Source organism: Enhydra lutris, unplaced genomic scaffold (genome assembly GCF_002288905.1).
Source record: "Enhydra lutris kenyoni isolate GAN:26980312 unplaced genomic scaffold, ASM228890v2 scaffoldscaffold82, whole genome shotgun sequence".
In the NCBI taxonomy this organism is placed as follows: domain Eukaryota; kingdom Metazoa; phylum Chordata; class Mammalia; order Carnivora; family Mustelidae; genus Enhydra; species Enhydra lutris.
Window position 1 is genome coordinate 850,888 of NW_019154166.1, and position 22,963 is coordinate 873,850.

A 22,963-nucleotide genomic window follows, 5' to 3' on the forward strand; every position below is an offset into this window, starting at 1 on the left:
AGCTCCCAGGAGCATGACTAACGTGGCCCGGGACCTCCGCCAGGCCCACAGCCCCTCAATGGCTGCTCTGTGAAGGGCACAGCCGGCCTGGTGTGAGCAGAAAGACAATGTTTGGGCCCCTGTGGCCTGGCATTCCCAAGGCAGAGATCCAGAGCAGCCCGCTGGCCAGCACGGCCCTTTCCAGCTCAACTCTCCCGAGGACCCGGAGAGGGCTGGGTCTGGGATCGCGGGGGTAGGCCCTCTGTCCGCAGCTGGAGCCGGATTTAAACTCTGAGCCGGGAAGCCATTCGCCCTGTCTTGAGCTCTTACTTTCTCATTAAGCTGGTGCGCGCCAGGGCCGCCCCAGCCAGCCTCGTCAGATTTGTAACGCTACAGAGAAAATCCCAAGAAATCCTGCCTGATCCCCCAGCCTCTAGCTCTGGACCTCCAATCCGTCCTCCACAAGGCCGCCAGGGCGATCTTCTGAACACACGAATCTGATCACCGTGCTCCCCGGCTCAAAACCCCTCTCAAAAGCTCTCCGTGGCTTTGGGGTCACACTCTGAGCTCCTCAGTGGGACACACGAGGCCCCTCCCGGGATTCTCCACTGCCCAGCCCTTCCCTTTGGCTTCCCGTCACATGCGTGTGCAAGCACGCATGCCCCACGCCCCAGGGCGCCACCAGCGCATGCCCTCCTGGCGCCTCTTCTGTCTCTCCCACCTTCTTAGCTCAGTGAATTCCTGTGTATCCTCCACGTCTGAGCCCAGGAGTCACCTCCTCCAAGAAGCCTTCCCTGATATTAGAAAGCCACCCTTCCTGTGGGGTCTTGGAGCCCCGAGCCCTCAGGGGACACCAACCCAGAGCTGGGGGCCCAGCCCGAAATGTGGGGAAACATGTATGGTGGGCCGGGTGCCGTCAGGGCCCATCGATCAGGATCCCAGTGATCACGGACCCCACAGTGCCCTCTGGAGTCACCCCCTCCCAGAGGGGCCTCCTGGTCTGGGGAAGGGGTCTGGGCATTGAGGCAGGGCCGGTCGTTTTCAGCGTCCTCTAAAGCAGCCTGCCACCCTTGCGGCCAGCCTCACACCTCCCGGTCACCCCTACCTCTCCTTGCGGCGGGCACCGAGCACACCTCACCTACTGGCAGGCACTGGTGGTGGACACTTGCCAAGGCCTGGGGGTAGCCAGGGGAGGGTCAGCTACACGGAAGCTCCCGGCCCAGCCAGGGTCAGCCCCATGGCACAAGCTGCCAATGCCTAGGGGTCATCCAGCCACAGCCTGTCTGTGCGGGCCAGAGACCATCGGTGGTGCCCGTGGCACCCCAAACCTCCATGGGGCAAGGCATGGCTCAGAATGGAGCCTCAGGCTCCTCACCTGCGAAATGGGACCAACAGCAAGGCCGTGGATCCAACCACAGGGAAAACTGTTCCCTACAAAGCTTGGTGCTCGCCGTCATGAACACCGAGGAGGGGTCCCTGGCAGCTGACCCACGGGTGAATTCAGTTTCCCGGAATCCCTCGCCTCCCCGTAGCCCCGGATCCCTGGGGTGGGCCTGGCACCCTGTCCTTGCTCGAAGCCGCCCCTGGGCTGTTAGCAACCGCTTCCCTGTTGTGCCCCCTCCACAAAGCACTCCCGGCACGAAGGAGGAGCCAGGCTGGGCCGCGGCCGCCCCCTGGCCCTGCCCCGTCCTGGCCTGTGGTCAGACCACTGGGCTGGCACGTGCCCCCAGCTTAGTGACCCTGATGCAGCCCTGTGAGCGAGCTCCAGCCTCCTGGGGTGCCCCGTCCACTGGGAGTCTGGGCCATTCTCCCCCAGGCTGCTCTCCCCCACATGGCACCTCCCGTCTTGTCATCAAACAACGTGCTCCAGGGAGAGAAGAACGAGGGGACACGCTGCTGCCTGAGGCCGGGGCCTTGTCAGCCGGGGGGGCGGGGCTCAGCACCCCAGAGAAGAGCAGGGGCTGGAGGAACGAGGGATCCCACGTCCCCTCCCAGGAAGGAGAGAGTAACGGGGCCCAGGGTCTTCTGGGGGTCCCAGGAGGAAGCAGGACCCTCTCAAGGGCAGGGGCTCAGGAAACCTGGGTCCTCTCCTGGTACTGTGTTGCCGCCCAGGTCCCAGGGGGCAGCAGGTGCCGAGCCTGCAGGTGAGGGATGTCGGGCAGATGCCGCCTGCTGCTCGGCGAGGGGGGGGCGGGGGGGGGAGGGGGACTCCCAGGGACTGAGCAGGTGGGGGGGGCGGCAGCAGGGAGAGGAGAGCCGGCAGCCCCTGGGGCCTGGAGAAAGAGCTCTGAGGGTTCCAAGCCCAACCCCGGGCCACTGAGGTTTGGTCAGGTGACTCTGCCTCCCTCACCTCCCCCCCCCCAGAAAGGATAGGCAGTGACACGTGAGGGGAGAAAGACTCCAGGTGTGCCCAGAAGCATCTCAGCCCTGTGACCACGGCCTGAGGACAGGGACCCTTGGGGTTCAGAGCCGCACTCTCTTAGTGGGGCAAGAAGCTTGCAGACAGAGGCACGGGGCCCAGCATGCTGCTTGCCCTGCAGGAGATGGGCAGTGGGGTCCCCGCAGCCCTGAGCTCCAGCTTCCACGACGGGGGGACAGGGGAGTCCTCAGCCTCAGGACCTCCAGGAGGCCGCACTGGGGAGCCTCCAGTGGGGCTCGGGGCTCTGAATTAGCTCCCTCTGCTTTCTACCTCCCCAGCAGGCTTGCCTCTGCCCTGCTCAGGGCCCGTCATTGGATACCTTGCCCCCTCCAAAAGGCTGGACCTAAGAAAGTGACCTTCCTAACACGCAATCATAACTGCCGTTTGCAGGGGCTCCCGAGGACCTGGCGGCCAGGCCCAAGCTCCCCAGCCTGACGCTCTGTCTCCTGGCCCCTTGCAGAAGGCCACATCCCAGGCACCATGTCCGCAGGCCCGTGGGAGCCGCACCACGCCCCCTCATGCACGCTCTTCCGTTGGCCAGGAGCCCTGGGGCCCCTCGCGTGACTCTGAAATGCTCTGTGACCATCAAGGCTCAGCTTCCATGCCACCTCTTCCATGAAGCCTTCCTGATCCCCCAGAGTCGATGCTGGAATGGGATGCTCCGTGAACGGCGTCCGGGTGATTTGTCCTGCCCCAGGTCAGGGTCGCGAGCTACTCAGCCCACTCCTCCTCCCAGCCTGGGAGCCCGCTAAGGCCACACACACTCAGGGCCCCTGTCCAGCTCTGGGGTGAGCACAGGGCAGACCTGCCGGAGATCCGTGCCCGTGGCCATCCACGTCCTGGGGCCCCGTGCCTCTGCACCTTGGAGGCTCAGAGCCAAGAGAGAAAGGACCCCCCTGAATTCAAATCCCCGGGCCCTCGGGCGGGACGAGGTCCGGGAATGGGAATGGGGTGGGGATCCCTCTGACTTTGAAAAGGCAGATGCTTTGATCTTCTGGATGCAGGACTTACATGAGAAAGTCCAAAATAAGTAATGTCATTAAGAAGGTATAAAGCGTAAGAGGAAGGTCAAAACTCCATTCACCGCGGAGCCCAGAGAGGACGGTCCCTCCCACCCACCGCCGAGGTTCGTACAAATGGGGCCTCCTGAGCCGCAACAGACACCAAAAGATGCTCTCACGCGGCACCACGTGTGCAAAAGGAGCAGAGCGGGCAGCGAACGCGGAGGCTCCCCGTAAACCCTAGAGGCAGGGTCACTGCGGGCCGTCATAGGGACCTGGCTGCTGACAGAGTCGGGGCCACAGAGCCGGGTCACAGACGAGACACGAGACCCATGCTTTCCGAGGTGCCGCGTCATACACCTCCCTCCGCTCGAGCCCCGGGCTGCAGAGACAGCTCCTCCAGAACCCCGACTTGTTCATTGGTTCGTGTGCTTCTTCCACTTGGGGGCCACCCCTGGAGGGTCATCCAAGGCCCTCAGTGATTCGGATAAACCCGGGCGAGTGAGCGGAGCACGCAGACTCAGCCTCGGCCCCCTCTGGCTCCCGCAGCTGCTGGGACAGGGGACTCACCCTATGGGAGGGGGTGCCTCAGGCGCTCCCGCCCTCCAAACCCTCCTGGCTCCCTCGGGCCAAGACGGTCGCCCTCTGGGAGGGACTCACATCGCCAAGGGGCTCCAGCGGCAAGAGAAAAGAAGCCCCTCAGAAGGAAGGGGCCTCGGCAGCCACAGGTGCGCCCTGTTCACGGCTCCCTAAATTAGCCCAGCCTGTTCTCCATCCCCTTCTCACATCCACGCTGGCAGGCGGCTCCTCCCCAACCACGTTCTCCAAAGCGTCCCACTTCCGGTAATTGTGCTGGCGGCGGGTCAACACGGTGATTAGGACAGGCACGGCAAGGAGAGATCGGGAGAAACAGTGTGAAAACAAGACTTTGAGGCCCGAGGAGGGGGTAGGCGCAGCCAGATTCATGCATTCGTGTCCCCCATGAGCCGGCCTGCCCCACCGGTGGGGGTGAGGATCACGGGCCTCTCTCGGATAAAGGCCCTGACGGTCGAAACACCGTGCTGTCCCCACTGCCTGGGCCCTGACCGTGAGCTCCCGGGACTGGTCTCACCCCCAGTCTGAGCCAGGCAGGAGCGGAAACCGGGTGTGTCTGCGGGAGACCCGGCCCTTGCAAGATCGTCCGTTCGGCAAGATTCAGTCCCAGCCTCCAGGCATGGGGAGCCCTTGCAGGCCAACCCCCAGGGAGCCGGCCCCATACTCACTCATCAGCACCGGGCCTTACCCGACCTGGCCAGGGACTCAGGCCGACCCACTGGTGCCCAGAATATCCACTTCTGCCTGATTAGACAGATTGGAGGGAAAGGATGGGGTCTGGCCTCCTGCGTAATCCAGGCTGCCCTTCACTTCCCGCCGGATATGCTGCAGGCCACCGGCCACACCCCACAGGGCTCCTTCCCCCGCTGCAAAGAGGGGTCCCCTCACCCCACAGCAAGCGTTCCTCCAGAGGAGTCTGGAAGTGCTCCTGTCCAGACTTGGGAGAGTGCAGCTGAGGATGAGGGTCACGGGGCTCCCCCTGGGGAGGGCGGGGCTGCCAGGAGCAGTCCCCAGCCCAGCCACGCAGCCGTGATCGCGAGTGTGCGTGGGACACGGACACATGTGCTCTCGGACCAACCCAGCTGCTGCTCCTCACAGACCCCCGGGTCTCTGGCGGCCCACTGGTACACCTTCTCCAAGGGGCTTCTGAGACCCGAACCAAGGGAATGTGGTTGGGGGGCAGTGGGGGGCAACCTCCCCTTGCCCCGTCTCCAGCACTTGCAAGGGGCAGGAAGGGACTGCTGCAGACAGAAGGGCCCGCCAGCTTTTCCCTCCTCTCTCTCTCCCCACCAGCCCTCCCTTCCCTAACCCGCTTGCTAGCCCAGGCAATTTGGAGGAAAAACAAAAGGCCCCATCTGTGGGTCCCAGCCGAGGCGTCCCAACCTGGGACAACGCCGTAGCTCCCTAAACTGAAGCAGGCCTTTCCAGGACAGGAGGGGGTGATGGCATCAGACGCTGCGGGTCAGAGAAGTACAGTGGAGTTCCCAGTCTGTCCGGCTCGGAGCAGCCAGGGAAGGGCGCCTGGGCAGCCACAGGATCCCAGATGCCAGGTCAGGGCTGTGGGAGCTGAACCTTGGTGTCCAGCCTCCGCCGACTCCAACAAGGACAGGCGCCCCTCTGCACCCCTGCCTCCCTGGCGAGAACCAGCAGCCACTGCCCGCTGGTGGGGATGCTCAGAAAACAGACCCCCGCAGGGCCACCCTGAGGCTCCGGACATACAAGAAAAACGCAATGAGCAGCCTCAGGTCCTGTCTCCATCCCCACCTAGAGAGATGCAGAGCTCACTCTGGGTAATTTTGCTGACAAAATACATAAATACATACGTTCCGCCTTTGCCTCTGCCTCTGTTCAAGTTCACGGAGAGACAGAGCGAGCCTCTGCTGACCGGAAGCCTCTCTTGGCAGCGGAGCAAGGGGGAGCTGCTCGGGCACACGTCTCCTCCTGAGCTAGGCAGCGCGCGCCCCAAACACAGCGCTCGTTCCCCGCCTCGCCGGATCCGCCGCTCCCTCCGCGGAAAGGGACGGTCGCCGAGAATTCCGGAGGGTGGGGACAGCGCGTCCAAGGCTGCCCTGCACGCCCTCGGCCACCCCGCCCGGGCCCCCTCCAGCGCCGCCCCCACGCGCGCACCCACACCTCCCCGGCCGGCCGCCCCGAGAGGAGCAGGTGCACCCCCCGCTCGCCCCGGGCCCCCTCCAGCGCCGCCCCCACGCGCGCACTCACACCTCCCGGGTCAGCCGCCCCGGCCCAGAGGCGCCCACCGCCAGCCGCCCCAAGCCCCGGCAGGTGCAGCCCCGCCGCGCTCCGGCCGCGTCTACACAAACTTGTTCGCGGGCGCCTGGGAAGGAGCCCGCCCGCCCCTCGCGCGGGGGTCCCGGCGGGGGTCCCGGCGGGGCGCCCCGGAGACAGCACTCACCCCGCGATCGCGGCCGGCTGGGGCGCCCGCTCCGGCGGCCACGCGCCCGCTCGCGGGCGCCAAGCCCGCAGCCCCGCAGCGCCCGGACCCCGGCGCCCCCGCGAGCGGCCCGACGCGCCCCGGGGGAAGGGCGCCGCCGCCAGGCTCCCGGGGCTGCGGGCGTCCGGGCGGAGCGGGCGGCGCGGGCGGGCGCCCGGGCGGGAGGCGCGGGCGGCGGGGGGCGGCGGGCTCTGCACATGCTCACTCGCGCGGCCCGGGGACAGCGGCCGGCCGCCCCGGGTCCTAGAGGCGCCCGCGCCCGCCGCCGCCCGCCACGTGGGAGGGGGCGCGCTGGGGGCCGGGGCCGCTCCTGGGCTGGCCGGTGAGGCCGGCGCGCCAGGGCGGAGCGAGGGACACGCGTGCGCTGCCCACGCGCGCACACGGCACCCTCATGCGCACACGCACGGCCCCGCTGGTGTGGTGCACGCAGCCGGCGGGTGCATTGGCGCTCACACCCTCGCACGTGTGTCCACACTGCCACATCACCGAGACGCACGGGGCCGGGGCACCGGGTGATGGAGACACACACCGAGTCACTGCTTCCCAGCCCCGCGGACACCCACTCGTGCTCACACCCACACACACACACAGCTCTGTCCCACTCACAGACCGCATGGGACACGGCGACAGGCACACACAGTGTCACACACTTGGTGGTACTCCGGTGCCAACACAGTCAGACACACACTGACTCACCGTCCCATCCGCGGCTGGACACGGACACCCACGTCCTCACGCACACAGACACACGGGCACAGCCACACACAGAGGCACCACCGCAGGGACACATCCCAGACCCTTGTCCCCCACCGGCAGGCTCAGGGCAGCTACTACACTGCCCCACACCGACCCTCGGGGACTGACCCACGCCTAGATAGTCGCCCATGGAAGCAGTGCCACACTCCTGCAGAGAGTCACACGGGGCAGGGACCCACAGGCATACGTGCACGCGCGTGCATACACACACACACACACACACACACACGTGGCAGCAGGCACCGATACAGACACTCGGGTATACAACCACACGGCTATCCACAATCCCCCCCTTTGCATAAGGGCTGGATCCAACACCAAGGATTTCCCCTCCAAGTGTCTCCCCTGCCCCTGCTTCTCAGAAATCCTCAAGCCACAGCAGCACCCCTGCGGGTGCATGGGGGGGCTATCCTCACCCAGGGCTGGCTGCTGAGATGCTCCCCGAGGCTGAGCAGCAGCAGAGGCTGCGGGAGCAGGTGGCTGTGGTGCGGCTCTGACCCCGGCTTCCTGAAAGGGAGTTTCATGCGTCTCACGACCGCTAGGGGCAGAACTGCTTGGCGAGACTCAGAGGAACCGGTTTTCAACAGGTGCAGGGTGGGCAAGGAAGGGATTCGACTGGGACCTGTCGGAGCCCCGCTGTGTGAAGGTCAGCCTGGTGGCACCGGAGGGGAAGGGGCTGGCTTGAGTGCACACATCCAAGCCCCATACTTAGAACAGTTCGGTCCCCTCTGGAGCTGTGGGCGTGCTGGGTGAGAGGGTACCAGGGGTGAGAGACACGCCCAGTGCTACCCCGGTGTCCCTGGCTTGGCAGAAGAGCCCCCGCACGCGCGTGTTCCTTACAGACTGTGAATGTTTGCACGGGGCTCGCGCGGGTGACGCTGGCCTAGCTGCCTCCTGCCTTTTATCTCACTGGAGACTCACAGTAAGTCAGGGGCTGCCTTCCTGTGCCACCTTCCAGAGGAAGCTCCTGACGCCCCAAGTGGACGAATGCCCGACGGGCACAGCGCGTAGAGCCCAGGAGCCCCTCCAGGAGAGCACTTGGGGGACAGCACTCAAGCTGGGAAGGCCGTGTGCTCCTACAACGGTGGAGAGTCGTCTCAGGAAAGAGAAAGGTCGGCCGGGCATCTGTGCCTTTTTTGTGCCCGATGCCACACGACACCTGCTGTGAAAAGCCGTCCAGGGGCATGGGAGATAGGTAGGAGCAGCTGCAGTCTCCGGGAGAGACATGCAGGAGGAGGGAGGACGGCAGAATCCAGGAAGTGCTGGAGAAGGGCTTGGAGACGGGCGCGGGCCGCCGGTAAGGTATCCAGAGGGTCAGGGTTGGGACGAAGCCCTCCTCTGTGGTGGTGGTGACCCGTAAGAGGACCCAAGGAGGCCTCCTGGACTAGGCCTGACAGCGGAGCCACTCCCAGCCCCCATCGAGCTCTGCCTCACAGCTGTCCCGTCGGCACAGCTGGGACTGCTGGACCACTGTCCCCACGTCATCTTCATCCATATCCCAGAAGGTTCCCTAATACCTTGGCGGTCCCACAGTGGGACTGACATGTCCAGTTACCACTGACCATCGAGTCGCCGCCTCCCACTCCCCTGCAGGTCTGGAGTTAGAGACCAGACCCTCTGCTCCCACTCCAGTCCTGCCTCTGTGTCTGTCTTTTGACTCCATCTGCTTCTCTCTTTCTGGATCCACGATTGGATTCCAAGTAGGTACATTGTCTCCTAGCTGCACATCGGTCACTGGTTTACCCGCCCACCACCCATCCTTCCTCCTTCCTTCCTTCCATGCATCCTTTCACTTAATCACTGAGCAAAGCACCCATTGCATTAGATTTTGTGTTGAACTCGGAAGACTCTTTGATCAGAAAAGGCAGTCCCCCCAGGGAGTGTCCAGTGTTGAGCCCTGGGTGAGGAAACACGCCTGAAGTGAGAATGTACCACAAACAAGGAGCCCTACTGCACCCGCTGAGGGGCTTGTAGCTTCAAGCCCGTCACCACTTGGCCAAAACTGTTCCTCTGCTGGTAGCGGAGCACAAGCAGGGTGCTGGCTGCTAGGAAGGCAAGCAGCTGGGTATGCATATATGGGTGTGACACTGAAAGTTTAGAGGAATTCAGGGAAGGCTTCATGGAGGAGGTGACATTTCAGCGGACTCTTAAAGGGGAAGTTGGCATGACCTGGGTTCTCGGGAGCAGGGGCCACTCCAAGCAAGTGAATTGTCCTGCGTGAGGGTAGGGAGGTGAGAAACACACGGTATGTTGGAGTTGTTCCCGGTAACTCGATGTGGCTGGGGTAAGGTTGGCAGTGGCTACAGAGGAGACTGGCCAGCCTCATTCAGATCGCTGAATCCCACAGGCACGCAGGGCTGCAGACCCAGCCTGCGCCCTCACCACGGCCCTGCTCCTCCACAGGCGGCCACCTGGCCCTCCACTTCGGGAAATACCCAGTAAAGTGTGAGCTGTCAGGCCCCGTTTCTGCCCTTCATTGATGGGGATAGCCTGGTGGTCACGGGCTGCAGGGTGAGCAGCCCGGGCAGGGGCTCGGGTCCCAGCTCCGCACCTCCCTTCCCACCTGGGGAAAGTCACCATCTCTCTGAGTCTCACCGTCTTTGCCTACAAAACAGAGACAACGCGGGCTGTCACGAGGCTCGATAAGACGCGTGTGGCGGGTGCAGTGCACGGCCTGCCACGGAAAAATCACACAACACGTCCCAGCAAATATTATGTACAGCGCTTTCTCCCTAACTCCTATGATCCAGAAACGCCACCCTGGGTCCTTTCTGGACCGCCTCCCCCCACCCCCGACCAGCGGGGCCGCCCTGACGTGGCTCGCCGACCAGCTCCCGGGCTGCCGAAAATGTATCACCCCATCGTGCCCCAGGGCACGCGTGTTTTTGTCTCTCGTCTCCTTCCAGACCGTCACAGGCCCCCACAGCTGGGGTGTCAGCCACCGCACAGCCAGGGGACTTTCCGTCTCATTCACAGCTCTATCCTTGGGCTCCAGCTTAATTCCTGGCACATAGACACACTCACTAAATATTTATTAAATAAATAATTGATTGATTTTTAAAAATGCAATAAGTCTAGCGTGACATATTTTTAATGAATCCGAGCGGGTCCCCAGTGGTTGGCTACAGAGCTTCCCAGGAATTCAGAGACTGCTCCCGCCCCCTCAGGCCACAGGCTTCTGCGTCCAGCCCCCCCGCGGTCATCTGGGGGACTCAGCTGGCAGCCAGTGACACCCCGCGTTGGGGAGAGTATGAAGGGTTCACGGAGCTGGTCCCCTGCCACCGGCCTCAGCGAGATGATGGGGCACCAGCGCCCAGCCACCTGCTTCTAGGCAACCTCCTGCTCTGACCACAGAGCCCTCGGCCGCTGGCCAACAGGTTTCCCTGCTCCCCACCCGGAGTGGCTGGGGAAGGCTGCTTCGTGTTCCCATGGGGGACCCTCTGGAGACATGTCTGTTAGAAGGGGTCATGATGGGGTGATGCGTTCTCTGCAGCCCAGGGAGCTGGCTGGCGAGGTGGGTGCCGGGACATCAGGGCGGCCTTGCTGGGCAGAGGGTGTCCAGAAAGCACCCACAGGTGGCATTTCTGAATCATAGAAGTGTGGGAGGCCCGATATCCTGCATGGGGCCCACCAGGTTCTGAGGAATGTCACTCCCACGTAAGTGGAGCTCTCGAGGGCATGCCCCTGGCCCACTGGGGCCCCCCAGACTGTGGTTGAATAGAAGTCCGGATGGGGAGACACAGGGGCCAGAGCAGGAGGGCCAGGGCTGTGCCTGTGACCTGTCCCCTGCTCACTGCCCAGACAGCACCGTGGGGCTACTGCCCCCCGCCAGCCCCTGGAGAAGAGGACGCCCAGGTGCTGGGCACCTCACTAGGCCATCGTCCCCGCAAACCTGCAATGCGTATCGGCCACATTCCTGTCCTCTCCGACCCTTCCTGAGGGGCGCGCAGGGACAGTGGCCCCTCCTCCGTCCAGAGAAGCTTCTGGCTTCCTTCCCTGGTGGCTGCCTCACAGCCACACGCACGTGCCATCCCCCATGGGAAGGGAGGCTGTTGAGGGACTTTCATGGGACTTTCATGGGAAGGACACTGTTGAGTCACAGAGGATGTGGCTGATGTCACCGGCAGTGCCCAGGGGACCTGGAAAGGACAGGGGAGGAGGGCCGCCTCTCCGAGGGATCTGTGGCTGCACGAAGGGACCTGGGGACAGGGAGAGGGGAGAGCTGTTCCACGCAGGGCAGGGCAGGGCAGGGCAGGCTCACCGGGTGAAGAGCTCCCCGTGTTCTAGTTCCTTCCGTTCCCTTCCTCTGTGGTCCCCCAGGGGATCCGAGGCAGGACCTTCTGCTAAGGAGGAGAAGAAATGCAGGGCCGAGGCTCTGGCCTGGTGGCTCTGCTCACCCCCACCCCCAGCCTCAGTCTTCCCATCTGGAGAGTGGGGATGAGGAGGAGGAAGGGAGATGGGCCCGTGCCCCGACCCTGTGTGTGACTTCCTCCCAACATGTTAGGAACCTTTGCAGTTATGTCCTCATCTGGGTGGCTGTTGGGTCCATGTCTGCTTCTAACAGTAGACCCTGACTCCCGGACAGGGCTGAGGGTCAGGGTGCCATTCCCCGGAAACTGGGAGGTGCCCACCATCCTCCGTGCATGGGGTACCAGAAGGAGTGTGTCCACTACGGGGAGGGAGGATACCTGCATAGCTCACACACGGGGGCCGACCCCCTGCACTGGCTCAGAGGAGCGGGAGTGGGGATGGAGGGTGCTGGTGCAGGAATGGGAGAGAGGCGGTCTGGGGTCACGGACAGTGCTGGCAGCTGGTTCTGGACGCACATGCCCCTGGATGGCTCAGGGAGGCTGAGAAGTCCCTGGGCTGGCAGGTGAGCAGGGATGGGATGCCCACGGCCGTCTGATCTCTGTCTGGGGCCGCTGGAAGCTCTCCTCCAGGGGCTGGAAATGGGATGTGGGCAGGGAAGGGGGCAGGAGTCCTGCCCCACCAGACCACAGTCCCCAGACCGGCCTCTGGTCATGGCTGCTGCCATGGGAGCGCGGGGCCCTCTTGCCATGGTTTTGTGTGTATGAGTTTGACCCACAGAATCTCAGGCCAAGATTAAGATGGTTTTCCCCAGCCTCCGACTCCCCTTGGACTCCCTAGGAGAGCCCCACGTGCATCCCCACCCAGATCCCAGTCTGACCCCTGCCTGCCATGGAGGGAGCAATGGCCCGGCTCGGGTGTGTGTCGGGGTCCCCACCCATCTCCGTCCAGCTCCCCCCGAGCTCTAGGGAGCAGGGAGAAGGAGAGTGACAGCGAGTGCCCGGAGCCACTAGAGCCGTGCCACCTCGATTTCCAGGCGGACAGGGAGGCCTGGGCCCCTCACCAGCCTGCCTCCCCCACTCCCTCCCCAAGGGGCAGGACCCCAGAGGGGTACAGCCGCAGTCGCCCCCACGCCCTCGCTCTCCCCCATCACTGGGGCTGTCTCCTTGGAAGAATCTACCTCTCTCTGGCGTCGTAGAGATAACCTCTCCGAGTTCCGCTCCTAATAGCTCCCAACAGTCCTGGGGACGGCCTCCAGGGAATAATGAATTACTCCGTCTGTGTTCAGTTTCTTTGTTTCCTTCTGGTTTTTTGTTTGTTTGTTTTGTTTTTTTGCCCACAGATTGGGGGTTCTCCGATCACCACGTCTTCCCAACAGCCCAGACAGTGTCCTGTTTGTTGCACAACGGACTTCCAGGGGAATATTTTCTGAGGGAAAAGGTGGAGAAAAATAATCTCATCTTAAAATGTGGACATTTACATTCTCTAAAATGTAGCTCTGGCCAAGTCCCCCTTCCTCGGGATCCCGCGAGGTCCTACAAGGTGGGGACTCAGGAGCCACAGCCGGCTTGATCCAGCCAGACCTGCTACCCACCTTGTTCCAGCCCCATCAAGAATGTGACCAAGCATCAACCCCCTAGGTTAAATTCTCCGACTCCTCCAAGCTGGGTCAAGTGCCTACACGGACACACGCAGGCATGCCCCCACTAGCGTGAACACACATTCGCACAGTTTTGTCTGTGTGTGTGCTGTGATCCTATAACTGGGGTTGCGTTCTTATCAGTGTCAGGCTCCTCCAATGGTCCCGGCCCCCAACAAGGGCCTAACGAGCCCACATAGGAGTGGGGAGGTCCTGGCTCTGCCCAGACCCTCTTTGGGGTCCCAGAGGGGGACCCTGCAGCCAGGGGGTGGTGGCCGTGGCCGGGCGTGGGTGGGCCAGGCCCGGAGTGTCAGGTGGAAGGCCGGGAGGCCAGTCTGGAGCCCCCACTGCAGCTGGTGTGGCTTATTTACGATGCTTTTAGCTTCAAGCAGACCCATTTCCGAACTCCTCTCCAAGATATAAATTATCCTAAAGGGCTGATTTGTGTCGCTGTGGTTGGACAATACCTGACCAGAAAGCACTCCCACCTCTCCGCAGTTTCCATCCAGGGAGAGCTGCGGGTTTTTTTTCTCCCTTATTGAGCACTTCAGAAAGGGGGCTGAAAACCTTCAATGGGTTTCGTTTTTAGGGAAAGCAATTTTGGCTTATTAGGCACTGCCGGCTTCAGAAATATGCTCACTAATGACTTCTATTTAAATATTTTCCTCCAGCTGAGACTTTTTCAAAAATACTGTGTTAATGGATTCAACATCCCCTAAATGGGTGCTTCCCCAGCTCGGCCTCTGAACTTCCTTGGCTGGATCGAGTACACAGTCAGGAGGTCGCAAGCAGCCCGCGACACAACAAGCCCACAGAGTTCGCTGTGGAAATGACGGCCTCCCCGCCGTCGCGCTCTCGGCCATCCGCACAAACTCAGAGGGAATCGCCCGTCCCTCGGAATCCAAGCCAAGCCCTGCAGGTTGGCACAAAAGGCCCAGCCTGCCCTCAGTGGGGCCACAATGCCCCCCACACTCCCCAATGAACCCCTGGCCGGAAAGGGTGGTGCGGCGACCCAGGCTCCAGACTGCCTGCCTTCTGAGACTCTGGGCTGTGGGCAAACCACGTGGCCCCTGGTGGGCTCCATTTTCCATCTGAGAAATGAGATGACACCGTGCCTGTTTCCTAGCAACCCCCTGCACCCTGGGGCTAACCTGCAGACTCTCCAGGAGCACTTGGGAGAATGTCTGGTATTCTTTGCCGATGTTTTTTGCTGCCAGTCCTCCTCTGAGATGGGAATTTAACATGATCCTCTGCTAAGCTTGCCCTCCCCAGAGGCATGGTGTCCCCTGACCCTGGCTCCCAGGCCGCCCCTCTTGTCCAACACACACTCGAGCCAGCTCAGTAGAATCGCGGTCGACCCCTCTCTGCGAGCATCAGAAGCCCGCTCGGGCTAGCTCAGGCTGAAAAGAGGGTCTGGTTGTGTGAACGTGGGGGCATCCTGCAGAACCCCAAGATTAAGACAGTAGCACAGCCTCAGTGGGGCCCGGAATCAAACCCGGAAGATCCTACTTGACTCCTGCTTTTATCCAAGAAAAGGCCTCCTTCCCTTTTCTCCTTCTTGGGCCCTCGGTTTCTTTTTCTATCTGCAGACCAGCATCTTCTTCAACTCAGCCACAGAGTAAAAAAGTATTTCCTCCCCTTTAGCTTTACCTGATGGTTCTAGCCATGGCAAGCCTCCCGATTCAGTTCCAAGGCTCTGCAGATGGGGGTCTGACCAGGCCCTCCAGGGTCAGGTGCTGGTCAGTGGAGCCCAGACTACAAGATGACCTTATGTTCCCAGCACCTTGATCCCACTATACCTGTCTTCCACATGGTCTGTGTTTCCCTCAAAGGCAACAAGGACTTCTCGAGGACCACACATTTCCCATCTTCACCTTCTCTGGTACCCAGTCCAGTGACTGGGACATAAATTTTGTTGCAAAAAGGAAGGCGCGAATGATGGAGGAGTGGCTTGCATTTCCAGCCCGGATCACCATGCAACCTCCGGCAGGCAGTTCCTCGGAGGGGCGCTAGGAGGCCCACCTGGCCCCCGGTCCCGCACACCCGGGCAGGGTCGCCTGGCCCTCAGCTGCCTCCAGAACGCGCTGCCTCCAGAACGCGCTGCCTCCCACTCCTGCTGGCACCCAAGCTAAGCAGGGCTCCGACTTCCCGAACATGCAGCGAGCAGCTCCAGGGTCTGAGTTGGTTTCTGCGAGAGGGAAGCTGCTCGCTCAACAGAACCCACATGCCCGGGAATTATTAAAGGAGCAGAATTAAATTCTCGGGGGTCGGAGGTCCAGGAGCACTGGAAACACGGCATTCCCAGCAGAACCTTAGCTTAACTGCCACCGTCAAACTTGCCAGAGGCACGGAGACACTCCTGAATTATTGACTTGGGTCCCACCACCAAAGGGAGGAGCAGCCCCTGTGCTGTGGCCGTGACCTCGTGAGCTGAGGCTTTGGTTAATTAGCTGTTGGTTACAGGGCTGCCCTGGGTTGCGGCCGTACCGTGGGTTTCACGGACAGTCCTATGTCTCTCAGCAGACACTCACCTTCCCGGGAATGAGGACAGGCGGGAGCATCAAGGTGCACTTCCTCCTCTGGGGTCTACGCACAGTGGCTTCCCTGGCATCGCCTGAGCTCGGAAGCCACCGATGTGTCCTTCAGGGGCTGGGCAGCTGCACGGACGAGGACATGCTCTCAGGCGTGAGATGACACAGAGGGGCCCCACATGCGTACAGCAGCCAGTCTGAGGAGGCCCCTCGCAGGAACTGTGGCCTCTGCGTGGCACCGTGGCTGCGTGGGTTCTTCCGCGGTGACACCCGCCCTGCCTGTGTGAGACTGAGTTTGGCTGTGTGACAGAGGCTGCTCGCATGGGCACGGCGGCCTCACAGCACCACCCAGCCCGATTCTGAGTGGCATACGTCCATGTCAAGCGTGTGGTGGGTTCGGTCCACTTAGGACAAGCCGGGCCCATCTGTCAGAGAACGCTCTGGAAGCCCAGGGCCCGACTGCCACTGGGCCCGAGCTGGCTCGAGGGCTCCCCTCAGGAACCAGTGTCGAGCCCACTCTGCTGGCTCCTTCCCCACATCAGAGGCCACGCTCCGTAAACCCTCTCACCTCCCGGGAAAGCTGGCCTGGGCCTCCGGGTGTCTGTGGCTTCTTCCCCACTGCTTGCATCGCAGAAGAAACCGGGAGGGCCTTGGACGCCTGTGTGCCCCCCTCCAGACCGTGGGCACCGCGAGGGCAGGGACTGGCATTTCATCTCGCTGTCTCTGAGGCCAGCATGGGGCCTGGTGCCCGTCGGGGACTAAAGCGTGTTTCCCCAATAAGCCAGCGACAGGAAAACAGGAATGCACGAGGAACCGAGGGTGCGGGAGAGACAGACAGACGACGGGGCCCGGCCTGGGCAGGTGAGCACGGCCAGACAGGAGCTCCGGCCACCCTGGCCACCAAGACAGCCAATGGCTCCCTGAGCCATGGCGCGTCCCACTTCCTCTGCGGTCCCCCAGGATCAAGGCTCCCCTCCCCACGGGGGCGGTGGCAGCACCAGGACTGGGGCAGTAAGCGCCCCATCGGGCATTTGGCAAAGCAGCGTGGGGGCCAGGGAAGGTTTAGAGAACTAGGCTCTGGGTCCCTTTGGGAGGCAGGAGGTCCCATGGGTGAGAGGCCACCAGGGAGAAGGGGGGCAGAGGGAGGCACTGCCTTCGGGCCCCAGGACCCTGTCCCTGCAGGCGCAAAATGGATTCCATGCCTGCCCCCGGGGCTCGGAGTCCAAGGGCCTGGGCTGGCACCGGCTGGATCATCTGTGTGCGATGCACAAGGGCCTGAGGGCCACCCCGGTGACACGGGACCATCCCCTCCTTCCCGCGGACACCGAGGGTCAGTGGAATTGGTGTGCAAAACGCCTGACACAGCACGTGCCCGGTGCCCGGAGAGCTCAGGGGTGTGACTGCGTGTGACTGGGACTGGGTCTCCCCACTCCCTTGAGGGTTTTGGGGGGCCCCATCACTTGCCACCCCCCCACGCTGTTTCGGTCATTCGGGCTCCCTGCGGCAAACACCTGCTGGCTCCCACCCACGTGAGACACAGCCCCGGAGACTTTGGGTAACCATGGCAACGGCCTCCGGAGCAGGATGACTGCGACTTTATCCAAAAGTTCTCTCTCCCTCCGCTTCTGGGTGCCCCAGAGTCCACCAAATGCGGACATGTGGTTTGTGACCCATTGGAGCTGAGTGTTTCCCAGTAGGAATGCTTCCTCCGCTCACTCCCGCAGTGAGAGGTCGGCTCCCCCCGCAGCTCTCCCCCGTGGGGCAAGGAGGTCTGGGCCGGTCCGTGTCCTGGGTCCCCTTCAGCTGCTGCATCCACGTCGGCCGGGGCCACAGGGATCAGGGGCTCGGGTCCGCTGCTAAGCCTCACGGGAGACCTCTGATTCCCCGTGTGGAGGGCGTCAGGGGTATGAGGCCATCCGCCCCGCACAGCGTCTGCACGAAGACGTGCTCCAGGACGAATGAGTCAATGAACTAATGCCTCGCTGTGTCTCTCTCGAAGCTCAAATAAAAGGATGACTTTGGAAGTTAATGACAAGCTCACGGGGCTGCTGACGGTTTTTTTTTTTTTTTAATTTTATTTTTTATAAACATATAATATATTTTTATCCCCAGGGGTACAGGTCTGTGAATTGCCAGGTTTACACACTTCACAGCACTCACCATAGCACATACCCTCCCCAATGTCCATAATCCCACCCCCCCCTCCCAAACCCCCTCCTCCCATCAACCCTCAGTTTGTTTTGTGAGATTAAGAGTCACTGCTGACGGGTTTAATAAGGAAAGCAGCTCAGTCCACACTTCCCGAGCCCTGCCTCAGAGACCTCCCGTCGTCGCAGGGAGACCCCACCCCAGCTTCCAGAGGGGGGCCTGCTCCCTGGCTCTGACCTGCACCTTTCTGTCCTGGACCTGCAGGGCTCAGACTGGAAAGCCTCCTCCTCCAGGCAGGGCTCAGACAGGAAAGCCTCCTCCTCCAGGGACCAGTGAGGCGGGAAGCACACGTCAACCACGGGGTCAGAGCTCACTCCACCGGTTGCCATCAGGGGGATAAAATCCTGGGGTTTCGTCCATGAGTTAACCTGCCCCAGCAAACGGCCCTTCACCCCTCAGGCTTGGAGACTGCACGGAGGCCATCTGCTTCTCCAAGGGCTCGGGGGGCCATGTCCTTGGCTGGCCAGGGAGAAAACAGAGGTTCAGGGGATGTGGGGGGAGGCTGGTTCCTGCTGGCTCTGGCAGCACAGAGGGGATCCTGTGTGCAGCGGGCAGGCCCCCCGGCAGGCCTGCGGCATCCAACATGATGCTGGGACAGAGGCCCTCGATCCAGTTAGCACCTGCTGGCCACCACAGGCCAGCCGCGCAGGAAAGGACATGACTCAGAGCTGAAGGCACGGCTGCCTCGTGGTGGGAGCAGGGGGCAGGGGCTGCTGGAGCGCCCCACAAGGCCCAGGGTCAGGGAGCAAGAGTGTGGCCTGGCCAGAGCCCAGTTCCTCTCCAGCCTCCATCTGGGGCCCCATGGGGCTCCGGGTCGCCCGCCCAGGGTGCCGCCACAGGGCAGTGGGGGAGAGCGGGCTGGTGTGGCTGGACAAGGCAGGCGGGAGCTGCCCTGTGCCCAGCGCATCACGGTGCAGGGTGGGCTCTTTGGGCCGTCTCCCTGGTGCAGACTCCGCCTGGTGGACTGTTGGGCTGAAGCCCAGAGAAGGCCGCAGGCGGGTCCTGTCCCTGGGCCTGGCGGGCGGCTCCCTCCCTGGGGCATGGCCTGGAGCCCGAGCCTGGGAGGGGGGCTGCCGCGTCTGTGAGCCCCGGGGAGGGGCCGGGTGCCTGGGCGCCAAGGTCTAGCCAGACGAGAGCCTGGACCTGGATCCCGCGGCTGCCGCCTTGAGAGGGACCCCTTCTCCCGGCCCACTCCACGAGGACAGCGTGGACGCCCAGGCCCAGCCCCGAGCATGCGTCCAGTAAGGCCACACTCCGCGTGCGAGCGACGCGGCCGGGAGTGTGCTCTGGGGCTGGCGGGGAAGGCCGCCCTCACGGTGTTATCTGCGGACGCCGTGTCTACAATCAGCCAGTCGGTACTGTAAACGCTCCTGAAAGGTCAGAATTCTCGCGCCTGCGGCGGGGAAATTGGCGCCCAGCGACTCCGGCCACATGAGCAGACACAGCTGTTTGACCCTGGGGAGCTGGCAGGGGTGCACCATGCTGGATCCCCGGGGGCTCAGTCAGTCCTCCCTTCCCCACGTCGTGGCCCCTGGATGTGGCTGCTCAAAGGGCACGCGACTCTCTCGTTAAGTCACATTCGCTCACCGCCCAGCAGCGCAAGCCCGGCACCCGACACCTGGCAGCCTGTTCCATCTTGTGTCCCCTACGTGGTGTCTGGAAACTGGCCGCTGGCCGCCCACTCTGCTCCGGCGCCCAGACCAATGAAGCGACCCTTATCTTGCCCCCGGATCATCGCCATCGGGCTGGACGTGTCCTTGTCCTCACAGTCACAGTCACAGCTGCAGTGCCCAGAGTGACCCTTTCAAAACATGAGGGGGGACCCGTCACTGTTCTGCTCAAACCCTCCCGTGGCCACCCCGTGCGGGTCCGAGTGAAGGACAAAGAGGGCCGCATCGCTGCCCCGCCCTCCCTGCGTGGTTCTCCCCACCGGCCGCGCTGTCCCCCGGCTCACAGGCTCCCCGCTGGGAGCCTCCGTCTCCTCATCAGCAAAATGGGCATAAAGATGTCTACCTCGCAAGGTACCAGTAAGAATTGAATTAAATGGGCTTCCGCGTGCTGGCTCTCTGCCAACAGCAGCCCCCGGGCTCACCGACCGCCCGGCTCTCCGCACCCTAGCTCCCCCGTCCGCGTACCTGGGCCGCCGCCAATGCTCGGGGCTTCTCGCAAGGATCACACGTCGGCAGGAGGACGGGGACTCTGTTCCACCTCCCAGTGTCGCCCGAGGGTTCCCGACCCATCGTGCCCGCAGCCTCTGACCGCGTTCGCTGGCCTGACCGCCAGCCCTTCCTGCCCCTCCCTCCGCACGCGCTCAGTCTGTTACCCCAGAACTACTTGGTCTGTGAGCCCCGGGGTGCAGGGGGATGGCCCCGCGGTGGGGGGCTGCCGCTCCCCACCCCTCCCTGCCCATGCAGGTGCTCTGTCAGCATTGGCTGAAATGGATCCCGTCCAAGCATCAGGGCGAGCAGCCCCAGCCCTCAGCTCCTCCCGGACCAGATGCCTCCCTGCTTCTCCGGGTGGAAGGTGATGGAAACGAGGGCCATATGCCCAGAGAAAAGAAGCCAGTTCAGAACCTTAGAAATAAATGCAGCTTTGGGTTATGTCCCGTCTGGGGAGGAAGGGGCCTCTGGACAGACTCACAGCCAGCCGGCGGAGTGTCGCCATCATGCTTGATAAAGATGTGCGAGGTCTCGTCAGATCCCTTACGAGGTGCCCTCCTGCCCGCCAAGGCTCCCCCAACTGCCGTGCCCGGCTGGCACGAAGCCCCAGCCCCTCACGGTCTCCCGTGGGGCCTTCGCCCGGCCATTCCCCTCGCTGCCCAGGGACCCCAGGTCACGGGCGTGTCCCACCAGCCCCTCTCCGCCCACCTCCCAGGCCCTGCATCCCCGGCCTGGTACCGTCTCCCTGCTCCCCAGGCAGCCTCTGGCCCTCCGCTGGTTGTCCCGGGATCGTTCTGGAATACGCACCTGAAACACCCCGCCCTCCTTTGCCCTTGGAAAACTCCTACTCTCCCTTCAAAACCCAGCCTCTGTGTTGCCTCGTCTCTAAAGCCGTTCCCTGGCCTTTCTGACAGAGACCTGCTCCGGAACTCCCGCGTCTCTGCCGTGGACACTTGCCAGATGCCCGGGCTTGTTCCTACGTGCCTCTCTCTCCTCCCTGAGCCCGGGAAGAACTTGGATGATGGTCAAGGACTTCGCTGCGTCTCCGGAGCCGGCGGGCGTGAGAGGCGGGAGGGAAGGAAGGGGGCCGGAGCCCTCTACGAGGAGTCTTGTTGCTGCTCCGACTCCTTGGCTTGGGGGTCCCGCCCGTGAGGGGACCCCTCCTGATGCGTTTGTCAGGAAACCAGATGCACGCGGAGGAACCTGGCAGGAGACGGGGCACCAGTCCATGGACGCTGGGCCCGCCAGGGCTCACCCTGAACAGGGCGGGGGTGCCCAGCCTTGCCCACAGCCCGAGTCAGGCAACACACCAGGCCGTGAGCCCCGCGGGGCAAGGATTGGCAGGCCTGGGGTCACGCAGCAGCGGCGCTGGCCTGCCCGGGACAGACACAGGCCTTGGGAGCCCGTCCCTGCCCAGTTCTCAACGCTAACCACCCTGCACTCTGCTCTCCAAATTGGTCTGATTCTCGGGGCCCAGAGATCCGTCCACCTCCCTGCAGTGACTCTCGCTCAGGGCAGGTGACGTGCGGTCCTCGATGCCCACAGGAGACACAGGCAGCGGCTCCGTGTCCCGTCTGGGGCCTGACGCTCCCCAGCTCTGGCCTGGGCTCCGGGCACTGGATATCCAGAGCGCGTCATCAAGGACAAATGGAGCACAATTCCTGGAGGGATTACCTCCGGGTGACTGGTTTTCAGGAGAGTCTGACGGTCTTCCTTATCCTTCCAACATCTCCCTAACACAGATGACATGTCCGTAGTATATAAGCTCCAGAAAATGTCACAACAAATACGCTCATGCTGCGTGAGGAAGGCTATGGCAAAGAGCAGTGCGAGGGGACACGGAGTCGCCAGAGCCAGAGTGCTAGGGGGTCGGGACGAGGGTTAGGGTCTGGAAGCCTCGTGACAGCAGAACACACACATGTACGCACGCTCTTGTAGATCCCACGTTGACGTCTCCTGACTCCCTGCCTTCAGCCCCAGGCACCCGGCCCTCAGGAGCCCCCTTGCTGGAAGTTGCTGGAATCCTGCACGTGGCCCCCGTCCCCAGGGACTGCGGGGGACAGAACACGAGACTTCCCAGAGGGTCACGCTCTGAACCAGCAAACCTCACACTTGGGAGCTGGCCCTGAGGACATAAGGGTCGTGCAAAACGACATAGTGGCGTGGGGAGGGGCGATCAGAGGGAGGAGGGGTTCAAGGGCAGTGAAAACACTCTGTATGGCATGTGTCCTCCCGTGTTCACCCAAACCAGGTGATGTACAACGCCCAAGTGAGCCCCAACAGTCCTATTACCTCCTGCAAGCGATTGCGACGCGTCATTGCAGGCTCACGACCTCCAGTGAGGGGGAGGGAGGGAGGCTCTGTGTGTGCAGGAAACCCTGAACCTCCTCCCAGTTTTGCTGTGAACCCAAGACTGCCCTGAAAAAGGATGTATGTGTATATGGTTAACAGCAAAAAAGTAAGCTCGTCAAACGTCATCAATAATAGCAAATGAGACATCGAGAACTTCCAGGGGCCTCAGGAGTTGGGGGCACAAAACCGGAGTTCGGGCTACACCGACGTCACAAGCACCCTAGGTTTCAGTCCAGGCCGCATCGAAGGTCGAACGGGTCACCAGAAGAGACCCAGCTTCTAACCGCTTGAGCAGGTTCAAACGGCCACGTGGGCAGAAGACGGGAGGAGGGTCCATAGTCATCCCGGTAAATGAGAAAATGTGTACGGAATTCCACATCCACACTGACTAAAGAAAGGATCCAAGGACATTCCTGGGCCTGATAAATTGATGGCAAATATTACACTTAATAACGACACAGTACATGCTTTTCCCCGGAGTTTGGGAACAACTTGCTGTCAACAATGCTATTCTGTGAGGAGGTCCTCACGAGGGCGAGGAAGGAAAATGTTCCTAAATGTTGGG